The following is a 13,840-nucleotide window of genomic DNA, read 5'->3' on the forward strand; positions in this document are numbered from 1 at the left end:
AAAAAAAAAAAACGCGGAGGATAAAGCCAAAAACTGCACTGTATTAATATTTAGTGAAAAGGTATGAGTTTTCATACTCTTTAAAAACAAACAGATTTCTCTTATAATATTATATTAATTATTACCAGTGGTTATGATCAAGCTTCGTAAATATTCAACCTTTAAAAAAATGATATTCGCGCAGAGTTCGAAGCTCGTTTATCATCTGATAGGGGCACGAAAAGAGAGAAAAAAAAAAGGAAGAACTCACGTGAAAAAAATTCTGCGAACAATGTTTAAATTCGTTACTCATTGTCAGTCGAAGAGTTACGTAACGCAAAAATCGATTCGCTGGTCGATCGGTAACGACGCGGTGCCGATGCGAGAAGGCGTGACCGATCACGGCCAGCCTTGGCACTCGTAATTTATGCGGGATTTGTCATTGTAGGTCAGCAAGATCGGAGACCCGAGATCGAGTCGACGCTCGATCGTCCACCGAATATCTCTCTCTCTCTCTCTCTCTCTCTCTCTTGTGTTGGCTAATGCATCCTTTTGTCTCCGCTCAGCGTGTTATCTGATTACAGCCGGTAGCCCTTATACAACTCGCTGATTGGCTCACTTTGGTGAGTTAAGAACGACTGATATGTCCACGCGGTGGAAAAGTCTCTTGAAAGAAAGATCTCTGCCGTGACGCAACTCGGAGAGAAGAAAGAGAGAGAGAGAGAGAGAGAATGGCGAGGAAAAGGGTTGCAGTTAAACAATAGAGCATTAAAATCGAAAATATAAAAATCCAACAATATATTAATTCTCCTGCAACAAAAAATAGATACATTTGAAATAAATTTAAACTTAATACTAATAATAGAAATAACACAACAAACATCGCCAAAGAGATTGCGTTTACCTTCCGGAATACATGAATAATCATTCATTCTTGAAGATGAATATCACAGGTGAGCGAACGTTTGCGAAACATTTCGCGCTAATTTATGCCTTTGTTCCTCCGAAATAGAGGAAACACTAATTATAAATTAGTCTTTCTCGTGTTTACACCGGTATAATTGCGAATGCCTCTTGTTTGACTCAATGAAACGTTCAGCTTGGTCAACTTTGTGTCTTCTTTCCTGTTTGCCAATCACCAACGCGTAAGGTAGTTCTCCGAGCTCGCCGGAGTGACCACACCCACGCAACAGTATCTCCGGTTTATTTATGATTCCACATGCTCACTGCGTACGTATCGCTGCACTGGCTCGCGATCAAACGGTATTCTTGCACGGGATGTGCGTTTCTTCGTTAGATTCGGGGGCGGAACGAAAGCGCGCCGCAAACAGGTCAGCGATTTAATCTGGCATTGCTCCGAGTATTTAGAAGCTAGCAATCATCTTCTTCGATCGGAGTTAGTGATTTCACCGTCGGAAACATTGCGATAAAATTTATTTGTTCAAGGTCCGATCGGAAGCATATTTTTGGCGCAACGCGCATTGTTTAGATCGATTCGATCTATCGTCTTAGCAGATTTATTCTTATTTTGCGACACGTTTGATGGCGCAAGTGAAACAACAATCGACATACACACACCTTGTATTTAGGAAAGTACAAGTTAATACGTATTTCAATATGTCTTAAATTATAATACGAAATGTCAAACAACTTGACTTGATAATACTTTACGTTCACGGAATCGATCGCAAAGATTGCATCGCGAATGCAAATATTAATTACATCGCTATCTCATCTCGTAGATTATCGATCTGAAATGAATGGCAAGTGTGAAATGGCGAAATATCCAGCATTATCTCTCAATCTGTGTCATTTGCACGAACGATCTCTCATGACTGTCTCGTTCGATAAAGAATCAATTACTTTTCTCGACGAGCGCGTTCCCTTTTCCGTGATTTATACGCGACAATCACTCCTAAGGATCGACGATCTCCGCCGATAGATCGAAGGTTGCGCGGAATTTAATGCGTCATACATCACATTGACCTATCATTAACATGGAGCAATTATCCGCGTTTACGCGACCGACAGAACGGCGAAAGCGGCACTCAGATCGACGCTCGTTCGCCATTCGTTTGTGTGCAAAATAGCTAGCTATTTATCGGCAGCTTTATCTGATCGCATCAATCGACTATCGCCGTGACTAATTCCGAAGAATTAATCCCGCGCGATGGAATTAATATACCGCGAGAAGAGCGAACTCATGTAAATGGAGGGAAAAGCGCTGCTTTTAAACGAACGCCCGTTCGCACGAGAGAAGTATTTCTAATCGAATTGGAATCATATTCGGACACTGACAGCTCGTAGATGATATTTCGGAAAATAAAAGTTTATCTATGTTATTTTCTCCAAATGGATCGATACGCTGTAAAACGCAATATCTGTTTATAATATAGTTTATTGAAGCTTCTATTTTCTCTATATCTTCTATAGTGTATAGTCATCACTATACAGAGCTCGCATACTTCCCTACTGTATCTAATATTTTTCTCGAATGGACTATTTAATCGTTTAGCGATCAACGAATAGAATTAATTGTATGACGGATTGCAGCACTCTTCAAAGATACATAGTGATCGATGTAGTTTGCGATCGATGTAATGAAAGTGTTTTCTCGAACGATCACATCGTTTCACAGCGTCAGCATCCACGAGCATTCCGTTTTAGCCCGCAGCGTCCATTCCCCTAGGTATGTAATCGGCGACACGTAGCAGAGACATTTATCCCACGATACCGGCGTGTGTCATTAATCGCGATCGCGACGATCGACGTACTATCGTTCTGAGATATAGCTCTCAAGATGCCAGACGATACGACATTCTATCACCGATATATCGATTTATCCTCGCCTCTCACCACCGCGTCACTTTACGCGATTCTTCGACAGAAATCACCATCTCTTCTTTATTCGTTTTGAATTAACACACATACCGATTCTGTGCCGTGAAAAGATTCTAACGGTGTCGTAATAACATACAATTAACTCTCTCAACCTCTTAATGATAAAAATGCCTCGAGTTCGAACAAAATAACAGGTTGAAAACTAGTATAAATACTACATAATATTGATAACGAACAAATGGAAAAAAAATAATTTTTTTTTTTTTTTTTATAATATTTAAAGCTATCGAAAACAAATTGAGGAAAATTAATTCATGCTTAGAAAGATCAGGGCTTGATAATCGATGGTATTTTCTTTTGTTAATGCTTAAATTCGTAGGTTTTTAAAAAAGTGTTTGTTTATACTTATTGTTAATATTGCTTCTAATAGATGATTTTCGTCAAAAATCCACGCGAATGAAATGTAATATGTATCTCACGAAAGAGAAATAATTTATCAGAAAAATCAAGCAATTTATTACACTCGTAGTTCACGATAAATCGAATTGCCTCTATTACTTATTCTCTTTATCTATTTCACTATACAGTAAGCATCAGCGATCACGAGGAACGCGCACGCGGCTACGGGCTTCAGGCTTAAAATGATTATAGGAAATTCATGCAGATCGCAAGGCTATTGCCCTGCTTCTGAAATAACGATAGATGTCAGAGAAGGAATGAAAAGCCGCACGGCTGTATCATCCACGGTTTGAAATACTGTTACGAGTTGTTGCATGAATTCGCGCGTTCTTAAAAATTTGAATCATACTTAAATTAATACGAAACGCGCTTGAGTTCAAATGAAAATTGATAGTTAATTAGTATTAATAAGTATATATGTTTCTCCACGCGAGTTACAACCTAACGCAATTAGGTTGCAATCACGCGCTTTGTTCAAGAACAAATTTCAACAAAAACATACGATCAATTTAACGATTCAGAGAGTGGAAGTTATTCGCTTGTTTACTTTTTATTTATTTCGACCTCCTAAACGCATTCTTCAAGCTTCGCGGTTTCCTCTCGAATCACACTCTGCATATCATTCCCAGTCATGTATCCTACCTCGTTTCGCGCAGATCTAGCGCACGAGGTGCATTTGTCCGTTCGAGATAGAGGCGCGGCGCAACTCTTCGAATGGAATCGTCGTAGGTCGTAGGAGAGATTCACGGAGAAAGAAAGAGGGGGAGAGAGATAGGCTGGAAAGCGGCCCTGTTTCTGGAACCGCGGCGCGGCTACGCGCGTTCGAAGCCGCAACAGGAGCGTAAACGATGCAGAGTCATCGTCTCTCTCTCTCTGCGCCCGGAGCCGCCACCGCCGCCGCCCGGTCGGGATGGATGCCGTAATATTAGCATGACAAAGAGACGCTGGGACGCCTTCTCCTCGCTTCTGCTTATACACCGAGGGGCCGCTGCCTCTCAATTCAAATGCGATGGGCGTATGCTATGCTAATATTCTGATCCACCGGCGTTAATGCATTATCAAACGCGGCGAGGTGCATCCGCGTCCTGGCTGGCTGGCTGGCTGGTTGAGCGCATCTAGTCGCGGACGCTCCGTCAACGTCGTACATGTGGATGCACGGGTGTCGTCCCAGAATCGCACGAGGTCTCAGTTACCGCCTTTCCGCCAGTTTTCTCGAATACGGATCCAAGCGGAAGGATTTATCGACGATAACGTTTCTCTTCCCCAACACAAATCAATTAATGTTATTGGAGCACTCAGACAGCGTTAATTGATTTCTCGTAGAGGAGCAACGTCTCGAGCCCGATTTTATTGCGCGCTTCTTGGCTTCTTCTTACTTGGCTCAGAAACATCAAGGCTTTTAACGTTGCAATTTTATTTGACAAGAAAAGACATATCTCGTGATGACGAAATATTTTAGATAGTATCTGCAAAGACATGTTCTGTTCATCCTCGATGCTCCAAGATTTTTTTTTTTTTTTTTTTTACAAGGCGCTTGCAGAATGTATCTACACATTTGTTTAAAGCATTTAATTTATTAATCAAGCTATAAATGAAGAATAAATGAATAAAGAGTAACAAGAATTTTAATTAAATGTAATTTCGCAAATTTATATTATTCGGGTCAATATTAATTTATCCTACATTAAATTTGAATGCGAGATTATATACGTGGCTTTCGAGATTAGGATATATATTAACTGATGTGCTAGATATTATATAGATTCGGCAGGCAATTAAGTAAACTTGTACACGATAAACATTCAAAATTATGGTGCATTACCTGGGTACAAGATACGTTTAATACCCCGTTTTCCTCGATTAAACAATTTTACGATCAATGTTCAGAGTTTTTTTTTATATATTTACACATAGTAGCCAATTTTATAATTACGCAGGAAGTCACGGTACAAATCTCGTTTAGCCGATTGTATTGTGAAAGATTCTGTTCTAAACTTCCCGACATTATCTGAAAGATAAAAATCTTAGTCATTAGTTTCTCGCAGATTGGTCAAGACCAAATCATTTGATCGGAATGACTCAAAGGAAATTACAGGGCAACCTTTATAGCTAATTAATGCAGGGGCCTATTGGGACAGTCAAAGATCGAGTTACAAGATTTTAATTAAGTCATCACATTTTTAACAAACTGATATTATTATTTATGTGAATATTTACGATTTAAAAAAAAATAAGTATTCATATCTTACGTCGTTTTTAAGAAATTTCCAGTCACTTTTAATTGTAAGGAATTGCAATACGGAAGTATACGCATATACAAATCTACTCAGCAGACTTGCGATTAATTTCGAATGCATATTTATTTGAAAAACAAAGCGAATTTCATCGCATTTTCTCGTGAGATATCATTCAATTGAAAAATTTTTATATCAAATTTCCACCAAGAGATCAGAGCACAGGTGTGCGGGATTTTTTTTTTTTTAACGTAAATTACTGCACGAGAAGGATATCCTGTCATTCGTTCTCCCGACATGACGCTTCCACGCGAGCCCCATTTCAATTTTTACGGTGCGTCGAACGTATAACCCGCGTCGCGACGCTCCCCTGCGTACGCGCGCGACTCTGGCCACGAGCGGAGTCCCTTCGACCACAATGGAGCTCGACGCCACCCCCGCGTCGCCGTTTCGCATAAAAGGCGAAAAATCGAGGGGCGCGTCACGTCGGTATTGTGTAACTTGTCGCTGCGGGTCCGTGTGCGGCCGACAGCGACGGCGCGTCGCGAATTCCGGCTATATCTCTGTCACTGAATTATTCACTTACACGTGTACCGCGGGGGACGGAAAAAGAGAAAGAGGAGAAGAGAGTACGCGCGAAAATAGCGGCTGCAAATGGAGAGGAGCAATGGGTACGAATTAACGAGACGGAGTTAAAAAACGTGAAAGAGTAGAGTTGATTAAACTACAGTGAAATAGTTTCCACAGTATCGTTGTAATTATGAAATATATATCATGTATATAGTGTCATGAATATAATTAGAATAAAAATAAATAATGAGCTAAGAAAATAATGGAAAGACGGAAATATTAAGAAAAAAAATATCTATATCAGAGAAATCAAAAAATCCTCTCGAAGCATTATAATAAAAATAAAACGAGAGAGCTATATGAATCATGAGCATCCATCTAAATTATAACGAAACGGAAAAAGAAAATTTTGCAACATATAAGTGACAAGAGCAAAGTACATGCTCATAACGAAGAGAGCAACTTACGGACAGGAGAGCAAATAGGAATGAGAGAAAGAGAGATAGAGAGAGAAGGAGAATGAAGGCGTCGCGACGTCCCAACAATGGCAAGCCGGCACGCTCACGCGGTTCCCAACAATGGCAAAGCGCGGCGCATTGTCAAACTGGTGTCAACTGTCAACCGGTCGTTCCACGAGGCGACAGACCGAGGGAACCTCAAAACGGAGGACGGGCCGGGACCGGGACGTCGTCGCGAGACGCGCGATCAGAAACGGAGCGTGAATCAGAGATCGCTCGACCATTATAAACGACGGATATTCTAGAACAGAGTAGCGATGATATTCAAACGGGAATGTATTTAGATTCTCTTTCACGGACATATCGCGTGTGCAAGAGAGAAATATCATATTCCGAAGAAGATCGAGTATTGAACAAATAAATATAGAGATAGAGTATAAAGTATAAAATTATTTTTTTAGACTTGTATAAAATTAAAATTGATACATAGTTGTTGCTCGTGAATTTCACCTACCTGAATTAAATAGTAATTTGTAACTCTAACTTTTTATTTTATTATTTTTGAATTTTTGAATACATAAATTTTTAAATTACAACATTTTCATGCATGTCTGTAAGCATTGATAATATTCAAGAAAGTATCATCAAAAACAGACATTTATATCACATTAAATTTTAAATCTCTTTGTATTGCCTTCCAGTTGACATAATGTGTTTTGAAATTTTCCATCGACCTCTCTAACCCATTTTACGTAAGACGGTGGAATAACACACGGAACTTTGTCGTTTTTTATTTATTGCCGCATCATTCACTTTGGAGAAAACCTATTTATTGTTTAGAAGGTCGAGGTCGAAAAACAAGTAGGAAGCGTGAGCTTGGATGTCTATCAGCGACTATTTTCTCAGATATTTACAGTGTGGTCCTTAAAATTCTGGAAAAGCCGTAAAACCACAAAACACGACACGCATCAAGATTCACCACCATCTGGTGAAGAATAGGAACGAGTTTATGATGGCGAGAACCACACAGAACCGAAGACGCGACCGATCCCTTTTTCGATGCACCGCAGACACCAACAGGTACGCAATTCCGACCGAATTTATCCCGCCGTCTACTTTACACCACCCTTCGAAATGCGTTCTTTCCCGAGACTATATGAGTCAGTAGTCCTCTTTGGGGCAACAATAAAACGGAAAGCGAGCTTGGCGACCCACCACTGTCATCGGCGATAATCTAATTAGAGCCAAATTGTACCTTCGAGCGACATGTCTGAGAGAAGCCGCTCTTTAAGTTCTTCCACAGCATTTATTCAATCCCATCCATAGTCGCTAATTATTAATCTCTTTGTGGAGTTGGAATAGAGCTAGCTTGTTTTACATTGAAATTTTTTTATACAATTATATTTTACAAGATACAATGGTTTAATTTTGCAAAAAATTTAGAAAAATGCAATCTGAAAAATATTTTAATGCTCTTAATGCTCGATCTTAAACAATAATATCAAGATACAAGAGACGATAATCTTCTTTAAAAAAATTTACTTCAAATTAAACAACAAATTTATCTTTAAAATTAATATTGAATATCTTTCGACATTGCATTGTATTTATCCACAGATTTTTCTTCTCTGTGTTTGGAAAAGCAAATCGCGTGGTATTTGACGCAGCGCGTATCGATAAACGCGCTAGATTATTGCGTATCAAATATCCGAGTATCGAGTCTGCGCGCATCTGCGTGTGAATGAGCTCCGAACGTGTCGGAAAGACCTTCGGCTACGATCTATCGTACGTGTTATTCATAGGTCATCGTCGATCGTCGGTCGTGACTCACGGATCGTCCCTGGCAGCAACATTCAGGAGAATTTTCTCTCTCACTCGGTGTCACCGCTCAAGTCCGACTCTCTGTCTCCACCCGTAACCTTTGCTTTTTCTCACCTGGCTTATTCCACGCGTACATATACGTGTACATGCACGCATAACTGGTAAGGTATCTCGACAGCACGCGCGCGCGCTCACGCTTAGCATATTAAATTGCAGGCCGGTTTACAGCCCGATGACGCGAATAATCGACGAGTTATATTATTATACGCAATGTATATCATTATCCTAACGCATAAATCTATCGGCAATAATGTCGGATGACAACACGTGCCGCATATTTAATACGAGTTTACGATACACACGCTTCCAACTCGCAAAACGTATCGCTTTAGAATCTGTAAACATGTCACCAGAGATTGAGACAGGTAAACAACTTGTCATTTAACAGGTGAGAAAGAATCAAGAGTAATAAAGTAGATAAAATTTATTAAATATTATATTTAATATAATATACATATTTTTTGTGACGTTTGAACGCTAATGAAAATTGATCGAAAAATCCATCATCGAAATTGGGTTCTCTCATATTCATTGACATTTCGCATTAAATTAGTTTTACTTTTTTATCTATAAATTAATACAAAATTCGTAGATTCATAGATACAAAAAATAAAACGCGATAGAATTTCTCAGTTTAAATTTTGTTCAGACTTATTTGATATTCTTCTCAACAGCTGATCTATAGTTCCATAACTCGGACAAGACCAACAGAGAACGTGTTCGGCATATGATTGCAGTGTCACGTGACGCTCACAGGGTATCAATTTTCCCATGAAAATTACACCTATCACACATACGCGACGATATGAAAATATGTTAAGGCGTTATGATCTCTACGCGAAACAGTTGGACTTTATCTCGCCAGATACCACAGTGAACAATTCCGGGTTATTCGTTTTATTCGATCGAGATTTGTGGTGTTAACACGAGCGTATATATATATATACATCTAGAATGTGCCGCGTGCATCTGTTTGCAGTAACATGGGGGTTCGCGTGATGCATATTTCTCATGAAGTCGACACCTTCCGTGACTCGCGCGAGAGTTCGCAGCCCTTTTGCGAACATGTCCATCTCCTCGATACTCGTAAAGCGACCTTATTTTTTACGACTTCCATCCGCCCTCCCCCAGCTTTCCTCCACATCAAGAGCGATTAGCGGAAGGAAGCGAAGTGAAAATCGAAAGGCTCTCTTCTCTTTCGTTCCGCGAAAAACGAAGCGCCGTCACGATTCGCCTTCGTTACGGAACCTGACGAACTTCCGAAGCACTTCGACTTCGACCTCCTTTAGTCATGAAGCCGCGGCTATGCAAAATGAGAAACGTCAGACTCGTCAGAGGACGTTCTCTTCGTTGCTTTTAAACTTGTTAATTGAAGACGTTATTGTAACGGTGCTACAGCTCCGCTTGCCTTCGTTCGAAACTTTACAGTCGAGGAAGTGAAATTTAAGATCTTCAAAAGTGAAGTGTGTAATAGACTCATTTAATGGATGCATTTTATAAAGATTGTTACTCTCGAATTTTTACGCTACCATTTGCCATTTCTTTAATTCAGATTGAAAAATTTAAAGTAAAGATGAAAAGACATTAATAACATATACGATTGCAAAATAACGAATTATAAAGTAAATTAAAGAAATGCAAATTGAACATCAATGTGGAAGTAGAAAAGGAAGGATTTATAATTTCCATTTTTATGTCCAGTAAAGTTCATGAAATTCGTAAAAATCACCGAAAACTAAATGTAAAAATTATTTAAATTAAAAATGACTATTTAATAACTATATGTGGTTCTGTAAATAAAATATTCTTACCGTTAATTTTTTTTGTCTTTTTTTTAAATTTTAACTTTGTAGCGTATCTCAACATGATAATAATTCGTCATGTAGCTCTATGCGCACGTCGGATACTTACACAGAATCACGAAATATATCATGAAAGAATCATAATTTATGCAATTCGCTTTACGATTTTCTTTGTTCTTTAGAGTTACTGTAGCTCGAGGAATCCGAATTTACTTGTACGTAAATATATTCGTCGATCTATGTCAAACAATGCGATACGATTATTAAAAACTCTATGATATTCGTCTATCGATCCAGCTCGGTGATTTTCAACCTTACGCCTTTAAAGTTTCACCTTCCTCGATATCCTAATTTCTACATGCCGAACGTAATGTGTTATTAACTTTATTCTTTACGAATCGCGTTGCAATTTGCAGCAAAAATCGAAAAATCTTGCGGTGAAGGTCGCGATGTCGCTGAAAGAGCATTTCGCGAGTTCTAGCTCCTCGAATTAATGTCTGTTACGTGCAGCGAGTTTTAAAGGGGGAACATACGAACCCCTTCTCTTTGACGATGCCAATAAAATCTCGAGTATAAGCGAATCTATCATCATTTAATTTTTATTGGCCTATTTCTCGCTTTTCTCCTCCCATCGAGAATGCCTTGAGGATTTTAATGCACGCGTCATTATCTACATCGTAACTTTGATAATTAATGGATAAAGCGGCGTCACAAGGGAGAGACATCTCGAGAAATCATAATCCGGTAATTACAGATTCAATATCAAAAACATTTTATTCGCAACTATAATTTTTTCGAAGCGTATACAAATATTCGAAAAATGTAAATGTTGAAATAAAAAAAGTAAGGATATTACTCCAAGGATCTGTCTGAATGTAATGTGATGACAACTTTGATTTTATTTCTCATTTCGTGGTTTTGCATATCTTGAGATATTTTAAAGGAATCATATTTTATAATAATAAAAATTAATAATTATTTCTTTTTCTCAAGGCAGTGAAAGCGAGAATCTCATTCTCCTGATTTTAAAATCACCAAAACTTTGCATATATCTTTGTTAAACGATCGAGTTTGTTCCAACGAATAAATTTCGGTTTCGACCGAATACATGTACATGCGCCAGTAATCATAATTAGCACAGAACAGTTCTAATTACGAGACACGATTCACAATGAGGCCGAGCTTGTTGCTGCTTTTAATAAATTTTACTCCGGTAACGGGACATTGGATGAAAATGTCGGACATTTCGCTCGAATTTTCGCTCGAATTAAATGACGAGATATGGCGTAAATATTCCATGATAATGAAAAGCGTCTCAGCAATTTTTCATTTATCATTATACATCGCGTCTCTATAAATACAATTCTCTTAAGTTATTATGGAATATTCACAATTTAAAAAAAAAAAACGTATTTTATTAGGATATCTCGATGTTTTAGCGTTTATTAGTGTTTTCCCCTTATGTGCCTGCGGTCCTCGCTTCCATGTGTCTCGAAAAATAAGTGTTAGGAGAGTCGAGTGTACGATCGGCATTCGATTGCCGTAAAACTATTTCGAGGGAACGCGCGCGACATAAACGATGAGATTCCATCGTCGACAATAAATACACAATTAAGCGTCGTTGATGTCGATACGAGCGACGGGGATATTTAACGACGTGATAAAATCAGGTGACGAGTGTCACGAGGAATGGACCGTATTACAGAGAGCGGTATACAATAGAGGCAAATTCTCGCCCGCAGGGCGCGTCTCCCGGCTATAATTTAAGATATCTGACAATTATTTTTTGATGGTGTTTTATTCAAGCACTCCCGTGGAGAGATAGAGCGGGCGCGAGCAAAACGGCGGTAACGATCACAAAATGATGAAGTAAACTTCTCGAACGCATTGAGATGATAATTAGAACTGCTGTGCGAATTCATCCGGAAGATGACTCATTAATAATTGCAATCATCTTTATATATGTATTTCTCGATTCGGTCGAACGATTCCACCCACGTTTATTCAACGAAATTCTACCTGGTGCAGATATCATTATACAAAACATATTTTGCACGAAAAATATATATCGGTAATGCGAAATGATGTAGATTTCTGGAAGACAATCTTGAACAAAGCAAAAATATTTCCTACATTTAAAATTATATAATAATTTTAAGTTCGTTTATCACAGTATGTTTCAAAACAAATCTTTATTCTAAATAATACATCTGCTTGCATAATATATAAAATTCGTCATAATTACATACATAAATGAGAAAGAAATATATAAATCGAAATAAATTATGTTTTCTCGTATTTTTTCAAAATACATTTTATTGTTTCAACCATCAAGATAAGTTACTATGCGTGACGGTAAATATACCTCTTGCCACACTAGAAGCGTCTGGCGGAAAAATGAGATTACGCTGGAAATTTAGGATTCACCCTCGAACGCGTTTTACTACGTATTATCCGAATCCACTTTGAATCCTCCCCCGGCAAGGACATTCGATTCCCCTCCCCTCTTAGCACCCCGGTGGCGTCCACCCTCTGTCCGCAATGTGCTTTGCGATTTAAATTTTGTCACGGGACGAATTGCCTGACAAATCGGATTTTCACCATCGCGACGAGTCACCGGCGATCAAAGCTCGACATTTTGTGCGTTCTTTTTTTCATCCATTTTTTCTTTTGTTTCGTTCTATACGAAACAAGATTCGCGAGAATCTAATCGACGGACTGTCCAAAATAATTTGAATATTTTTCAGCCAAAATTGATCCTTTTATTTACCGATTTATTTTCAGCGAGTATTGCTTATACGAAAGCAATATTTTAATGATAACGATCTTAAATGTCACATATGTTTAATTTATTTTTTAAACATGTAAAGCGAGCCCCCAGTGAAATCCTTGATTATTTTCACGTGTAATTAACAAATCGCGGACAAACTCGTCTGAATACGTGCACGACAAGCAGAGTGATAGTGCTCGTGTATCGTTGTAACATGACTTATTTAAAAAATGGCGAATGAGATTTCCGCATCGTTCGGAGAATCAAGATACACGGGAGGAGAGGACGATCTTTCTTCGCGACTGAATGGAGATTCCACGGAGAACGGACGACCACCGAGTGGCACTCGCCGGCTATCTCGAGAGAGATGATGCTCGGCGCTTTAATTAAGTGGCGTCTCCCTTATCCGGCGAAAGAGGCAGCTTCTAAAAAAAAAAGAAAAATGCCGGTCCCCTTTGCCTGTGGCGAATGAAAAGCTTTCGAGCTTCGCTACGCTTGCGATACCGACCTCAGCGATCGCTATTGTCCGCGAACGTCCTATTTAAGAACGACGTGCAACAAGTATCGGCATTCATCTGCGTCTTTTATTTTCGCCGTCTCGCGAGCTGTGTGCGATCTTTTTTTTGTTTTGTTTTTTATTTTTTTTTAATTAATCACTCAGGAGCTGTTGATGATCCGCTTGCTTTTAATAGCGAGATTCATCGCTCTGCCTTTTAGCCGACGTATCAATTTAAATTCGTGTTTCATTGATTATTGTTTAACTTGCAAGAAAAGGAACGAAATATTATACAGATCATACACGTTATTATAATTTTTCTTATGGCACATAATATATATATATATATA

General features: G+C 38.8%; 1 protein-coding gene across 1 annotated transcript in view; it reads left to right on the forward strand.

The window, feature by feature from the left end:
• Window positions 1–7,585: 7,585 nt before the first annotated feature.
• The window catches only part of LOC115235461, an 81,486-nt gene continuing 75,231 nt past the window's right edge, over window positions 7,586–13,840 (forward strand). Inside the window, exon 1 of the mRNA XM_029807275.1 lies at window positions 7,586–7,621. The gene's annotated coding sequence lies outside the window, so the exon portion shown is untranslated. The remainder of the gene's footprint in view (window positions 7,622–13,840) is intronic.

This window comes from Formica exsecta, unplaced genomic scaffold (assembly GCF_003651465.1).
Source record: "Formica exsecta isolate Colony F162 unplaced genomic scaffold, ASM365146v1 scaffold222, whole genome shotgun sequence".
NCBI lineage: Eukaryota > Metazoa > Arthropoda > Insecta > Hymenoptera > Formicidae > Formica > Formica exsecta.